Consider the following 5,903-nt stretch of genomic DNA (forward strand, 5'->3'; position numbering starts at 1 on the left):
GCCTGTTGGAGCTCTGGGCTTCCCTGTGAAGTTTCAGCTGAAGTTTTCTGGAGCAGATTCGGGAGCAGGGATGGCTGCGGCCTTCCCATTGCTGTCCCCTTCCCTCGGCATGCGTTGCCTGCCAGGACCCCAGGGTCCTTATGCAAGAAATGAAACTGCTTGAGAAATCATTTCCCTCTCACATTACTCTTACTGGCAGTAGGCTGCCCATAAATGCTCCTTAGTCCATTTTCCTGCTATCTACTGGGAAATTACGGTCTTTCACCCGCTTGTGGACTAAGCCACGCAGAGGACGACGGGAAGCCCAGCATTACGACATCGACCCTGGGCACCCTGCCATGCCATGGGAAGCTCCCAGGCCCAAGTGCAGTGTCCAAGCTCCTCACACTCCCTTGTGCCCAGAGCCAAGCAAGGGGACGGGATGGCAGCTTCCCGAGGAGGTCCAGGTGCTCTGGGGAGACTCCTGCTTCTTGGGACAAGGTGGCCAACCTGTCTGACTCCTGTCTCACGGAAGCAGAGTATGGAGCAAGGTGGTTTACCTGCTGGTCACCCAGCAAAAGCCCTGATAGGGGTGTGGGAGGCTGCTGCTCCAGTCCTACCCTCTGCCAAGGATCCTTGCTCAGCTCATCTCGGTTCATCTCGGCTCAGCTCAGCCCCAACTGCAGCTGGGGCCAGGGCAACACTTTCCTCCGTCATTCCATTTTGCCCAGCATAATTAATCCATCACGAGGCCAAGAAGAAAAAGGCGGCTGCTATTGCCTAATGTCTCCGGCACCCATCTGGGAGGGAGGAGGTTTAGGCTCCAGCCTGTCCTCAGATGAGTGTTACCAGCTTTTTACGCAATGTAGAATAGCTTGAGCAGGAGAGTTGGAGTGATGTATTTCTTTTTTTTGCTCCACCCACCCACACACGAAATGCGGTCGTGTGGTGGGCAGGGCACTCTTCTGGGAAGGCAGACAGCATCGCAGCCTTTTCATCTCCTGTTTGCTTTTCTTTTTTCCCCAGGGGAAGCAGCGGTCCGGCAGGCTCCTTTGGCTGCTCCGTGCTCCTCTGGCTAGTCTGCCTTCCCTCCTCTCCTAAAAAATGCAGTTATAAAGCTGGAAATAATAGCTCATGGGACCGTTTGCTCCAGCCCTTCAGCAGTGGGACAAGGGCACTTCACCATCCTGGGGCTTCGCTGGGCTTTATGTGTCCCCGGAGAAGGGGGAGCCAAGCCCAGCGCTGGAGGAGGACATCCCATAGCCTAAGATGCTGAGAGGCTAGTATCAGAGCCAGGCCTCTCGCATCGCTTGACCCTCTTCCCCTGTCTTTGACATGTTGGGATTTATTGTCATACACCAAAATGACCATGCTCCCAGCCAGCTCCACTTTGAGGCCCAGCCCCTTGCTGTGGGTTCCCAGCCCCACAGCACCTCCACCTCACCGGTTGTGAACACAGTAAAACCCTTGGGCTGCAGAGGGGTTTGCACGGGAAGATACGGGGTTTTGTCCCGCTTTTGGAAGATCATAATTTTTTTTTTGCCCAAATGCTGCATAGAGCCAGGTGGAGTGGGCCAGGTGAGAAGCCACAGCTCCCGCACCCATGATGCAGGGCTGGTCATTACATGGGCAGCGTGGGCTCAGGCCGGGATCAACAACGGGAAAACCTGCATTACCAGACAGGGTATAAATAAATAGACATGCATCCAAACCTTCCGAAGACTTTTGTTTTCGTCCTCCATACAGTGAGTAAGACTATGAGAAACCATATATATTTGTATGTGTGTGTGCGTATTTTTATATATACATATATATGTATATTTTAATATATGTGTGTATATATATGAATATAAACTTTCAAAGAGCAATATGTCTGATACTTAACACCCAAGAAAATGGGTAGAAAGGGTAACACTCAAAAAAAATATGAATGTCAAGGTTTTTATTAAATGTCAGAAGCTTCAGCTAAAAATATAGAATGGGCAACCCCAAGCTTTCTATGATGCCATTTCAGAATAAAATCAGAATTGAAGATTAGTTTGGCCGATACCCATGCAAGTCCCAGATATTTGTAAAGACTTGGGCTCCTGACTGTGTTTAGTGCAGGTGGGTGGGAGGTTTGGCTGACGGCTGCAGCCTGATGGCTCTCTCCAAATCCCTTACTGATGGCCAGAGAGTAACCTGTGCTGAGGAGACGGTGAAAGTGTCAGCTTGCATTTTTGCAGTGACATTGCGATGGTGTTTGATGGCAGTACCTGAGCACAGCAAAGCTTTCCTGGATTACTGGGGAATGAGCGAGGCTGGAAAATAAGTGAATTAACTCAACTGGAACCCCACGTTCTCAGCCTGGTCTGGCAGAGTGGTTAGCACACACACCGAGGACGGTTTTGTTGGGGTGTAAATAGTAGCTGTTTGCAGTTCCAGTGCTGCTGCATGTTCAAAGCCCAGCAAAACCAGAGGGAAAACCGATGGCAGGCTCAGCACTGCTGCCGGCCCTGCCCGTGGGAGCTGACGGAGGCTGGGCACCTGCTTGGGCATGGAGGGGTTTTCTCCGGCTCCGCTGGCCTGGCTGACCAGGGACAAGTGGGAGGTGAGCACAGCAGTGAGATGCAATGAAGGTGGTTTTGGGGCCCTGCACGGTGAAGTCATCTTGGGCAGGAAGGCTGGCGTTTCAGTCAGCATGGGCCAGGCTGTGTCCTTTTGGTCTGCCCGCAGAAACTGGCAGTTTTCCCTCCATGGCTGTGGTGAAATCACTGAATCATCGCTAATCACTGCTCAGGCTGACGATGTTCCCCGGCTGCTGGGCAGAGCACGTCTGCAATTACCGGGAAGCCGGCAGAGCCATCCCATGCTAGCGGTGCGGAGCCGGATGGGTGTGCAGGCAGCAAGGGACTGAAGAGGTCCAGATGGGCACGAGAGGAGAGGTCTCCAGTGGGAATGGACACCAGGAGGGCTGTGGGATCATGCTGCTCCACGAGTGGGCTGTCTTCAGCAAAGGGCATCGGGATACCATTGTATTGGGTTGCTGCTGTAACAGCTTCCGAGCTGGGACTTGTCCGGGAAGAGATGGCTCCAGAGATACTCGTGGGAACATGCATGAGAAGAGGATTGCGATGGATGGGAGCGCTCATGGTCCGAGAACATCAGCTCCTCGCCATGGGAAAGTGGTGGCTGGTGTTTTTTTCATAAGCCATTGTTTTAAGGCAAAACATCACTGAGCATCTTGAGGATGCTTTTTCCCCTGGAGCTGGGATAAGTGCCTTCTATCCCTTTTCTTCTGGATGTTGCCCCTGCCAGGCCAAGGAGACACGCTGCTGCCAGCACCACTTCCTCTCCTCTGTCTGGTGGGTGGCATGGGGAGCTCTCTGCTCCCATGGAGGGGTGGCTGATGGGACCCCAGCAGTGCCCCAAACCTTGCACCTACCTCAAGGGCAGAAAACGCTGTGAGGAATCAATAGCTCAGCTGCTTCCCACTGCTGGAAGCCTTGGAGAGGCTTTAGAATTTCTAACAGTCATCCTGGAGGAGAGCACAGGTGGGAGTGCAAGGTCAGGCACATGTGGACACTTGTGCAACTGCTGCAGTGCACCCAGCCGACGCTGGTGCTTGGCCTCAGTGCCCCCTGGGTGCTCAGGGAACCTCCCCTTTCTGCCCATGGCTCTCCAGCAGCTGATTCCCAGCATCCCAGAAAGTCCATTCTTCCTCTCCAGAAAACTTGTGAGGCTCCATCCCAGCAGCAGGAGGTAAGCGCAGGAGAACGCTGCACATCCCCACCGCAGTGATGACCCTCAGGGCTGTCCTGGCCTGTGTTCCTTGCCACCGGTGACCATACAGACCGTTTCTCACTGCAAGGCACATCCGAATTGCGTTAACATGGAAAAGAGCCAGGCTGGGAGGCTGCAGGAGTTGCCAGCTCTCGGCAGGGCCGTGTGAGATGCAGACGAATGCAGCAGCTGCTGCATATCGCCCCTCACATCTGCGCGTCAGCCCCCCTTGTGCATTAGCCAAAATGTCCACTGCTTCTCTCACCAACGCGCTCGCTTCCACCTACTCGTTCTGTGGGGTGCTGTGAGGCAGGGCTGAGGGCTCATCTAGGTGAAAGGCTGAGCTAACCTCACAGCCAGTGAGCAGGGGACGTGACCAACCCAGAGCCATAAGCTACGTGTTTTCCGTTACTTGGTGGTTTGGCCTTTTTTGGGGTTGCTTTTTTTTTTCCCCTGGTGTTTTTTTATTTGCAATGAAACCTGTGGTTTGCAAAGAGACTTGTCAGCAGGACGGAGACCTTGTGGCTTAGAACGGGGGGAGCTGCCTACCCTGGTTTGCAGCCTGTGTCGCTGCTGAGCCGGAGCAAGGTGACAGGGACAGCCTCAGCAGGGGTGAAGCAGGTCCAGCTCTGCTGGACTTGCTGCTGTGGGGCAGCACCCCTGGCACGGGGGGCGGGAGTCCGACTGTGTCAGACAAGAAGGGTCCCTGCAGCAGCACAGGGCTCTGCCTTGGTTCACGTGCCTCACCTCCTGGCAGTAACCTAAATTTTGACAAAACTAGGCCCCAGACCCAGTGAGGAATCGCCAGTCTGCCCCAGCTGCCAGCTATGGGGCATCCAGCCTCTCTTCCCACCAGTGGCCGCAGGCACTTGGCAGTGTTTGGTGCTGGTGGTCACCTGTGTCCTCACACAGGCGAGGGGACTGACAGTTGGAGGGGCTACCCTGCGCTCACCTCAGTCTGGACATCGCTGCCTGATGCCACGATCTCTTGTCAATACGATGCTGTGTCCCTCCATTCTCCTGGGGGGACCAGGATGTCTCCAGGGGCTGAGCAGCCCTCCGCACAGCCTCCTCCTGCTCCCCTAAAATGCCTTTGAGTTGATTTGTGTGGTCCTGGTGCTTGGGCATGACACCCCTGAACGCTTGCATGGGAATACTCTTGCATGTAGTATAAAACACAGCTTTAAAAGCAGACAGAAGTTGTATTTTACTTTTCCTCTCAAGAAATAAAGGATCAGCCCCCAGGCAGTATGTATGAGAAATGTGGCTGAGCGGTGGGTCAGCTGGAGCCCATGAAGAGGTGTTAAGACAGACGTACCTTCTCCAAAGACAGTGTCCAAGCCAACACTGACACATCTGCAGACAGCCTGGTGCCCTTTCAGCCGCTACCTGACAGGGTACCCGCACGCCTCCTCTCTCACGACCGCTTCCATTCTGCTTGCCATTGATGTGGCCGTGCTGAAACTTTCCATACAGCTTAGCTCAGGAGGGAAGCCTCCACCAGGAACATCGTCTACGGTGAGCCACCGTCTCACATAGGGTTTGTTTAAATACCCGCCTCACGCGCCTTTCACCACAGTTCATTTACTGTCAGTTAAAGGCAGCCCTGAGCAGGGACCCCCAGACCCACATCTTAGGTTACCTACAAGGGATTGGGAACGAGCATATCAAGAAGATATAAACAGTGAAATACCTTTATAAACCCAAGAGCTATTTGGGCCTGAATGGGCATGGGAACAGCTATTAAAAAGACTCATGAACCTAGGAAGAAGGTAAAACAATGTTTAAGATACCAAGAAACATCTTCCAGTGGGTACCAGTGAGGGGGGAAACAATCTCAGTCCCGTGACACTTTCAAACTCAAGCCTCCAGCATTAAACCTTTATTAATCCTCCCGTCTGATTGTTGCGTGGGTCACTTAGCATTGCTTAATACTGATCTTAGGGAAAAACCTAATACACCAACCACTAATCGTTGAACTTGGCACGTAATTCTCTGTTTGCTGTTTCTCAACATGTTCTTTCTTGTCCTTCCACCCCACTGAGAAAATCCCTGGAGTGCCGGCAAAGGTGATTGCAGAGGGCAGCAGGGAGCCAGCTGCCCCGGCGAGTCCGAGCTCACGCCGGCACCCGGGATACAGTGGCTGGGGGCGCGGGGGCGGC

Source organism: Eurypyga helias, unplaced genomic scaffold, assembly GCF_000690775.1.
Source record: "Eurypyga helias isolate BGI_N326 unplaced genomic scaffold, ASM69077v1 scaffold32469, whole genome shotgun sequence".
NCBI lineage: Eukaryota > Metazoa > Chordata > Aves > Eurypygiformes > Eurypygidae > Eurypyga > Eurypyga helias.